General features: G+C 39.8%; 1 pseudogene; it reads left to right on the forward strand.

Moving 5' to 3' along the window:
* Positions 1–295: 295 nt before the first annotated feature.
* Positions 296–1,090, forward strand: LOC101044452 (ribosome biogenesis protein NSA2 homolog pseudogene; annotated as a pseudogene).
* The last annotated feature ends 210 nt before the right edge of the window (positions 1,091–1,300 follow it).

Raw genomic sequence — 1,300 nt, forward strand, 5'->3', positions numbered from 1 at the left:
TAAAAGCGTTCCTATTTCTCCACATTCTCTCCAGCATCTGTTATCTCCTGATTTTTTAATGATCGCCATTCTAACTGGCATGAGGTGGTATCTCAATGTGGTTTTGATTTGCTTTTCTCTAATGACCAGTGATGATGAGCTTTTTAAAATATGTTCAAAACAAACTTTAAAGCAACAGCAGTTTAAAAAGACAAAGAGAGGCTGCATGGTTTTGGCTCACGGGTCTCAGAGACCTCAAAATTAAGAGCATTTTTACGCCCCAGGGGCCACTCGCGGCGGCTCTGCGGCCATCACCATGCCACAGAACGAATATATTGAATTACATCATAAACGCTATGGATACCGTTTGGATTACCATGAGAAAAAGAGACAGAAGGAAAGTCGAGAGGCTCATGAACGTTCAAAGAAGGCAAAGAAAATGATTGGTCTGAAAGCTAAGCTTTACCATAAACAGCGCCATGCTGAGAAAATACAAATGAAAAAGACTATCAAGATGCATGAAAAGAGAAACACCAAACAAAGGAATGATCAGAAGACTCCACAGGGAGCACTACCTGCCTATCTGCTGGACACAGAAGGACAATCTCAAGCTAAAGTACTTTCCAATATGATTAAACAGAAACGAAAAGAGAGAAGGCAAGAAAATGGGAAGTCCCTCTGCCTAAAGTCCGTGCCCAGGGAGAAACGGAAGTATTAAAAGTTATTCGAACAGGAAAGAGAAAGAAGAAGGCATGGAAGAGGATGGTTACTAAAGTCTGCTTTGTTGGAGATGGCTTTACAAGAAAACCACCTAAATATGAAAAATTCATAAGGCCAATGGGCTTGCGATTCAAGAAAGCCCATGTGACACATCCTGAACTGAAAGCCACCCTTTGCCTACCAATACTTGGTGTAAAGAAGAATCCCTCATCCCCACTGTATACAACTTTGGGTGTTATTACCAAAGGTACTGTCACTGAGGTAAATGTGAGTGAATTGGGCATTGTGACACAAGGAGGCAACGTTATTTGGGGAAAGTATGCCCAGGTTACGAACAATCCTGAAAATGATGGATGCATAAATGCAGTCTTACTGGTTTGACAGCAATTTAATATATCATTAGAGGACTACACACCAATTGGAAAAACTGCCATTAATGTACTGTTTCTGAATACTACCAAACAGCCATACGTGTCTGCAATCAAGAGATTTATTGTAAACATTAAAACGGTCCTGTTGTATAAATGGTCTTTATTTTGAAATCCACTTAGACCCCCATGTTAATAAAACTGATTGAAGAAAAGCAAATATGCAAATATTC

This window comes from Saimiri boliviensis, chromosome 21 (assembly GCF_048565385.1).
Source record: "Saimiri boliviensis isolate mSaiBol1 chromosome 21, mSaiBol1.pri, whole genome shotgun sequence".
In the NCBI taxonomy this organism is placed as follows: domain Eukaryota; kingdom Metazoa; phylum Chordata; class Mammalia; order Primates; family Cebidae; genus Saimiri; species Saimiri boliviensis.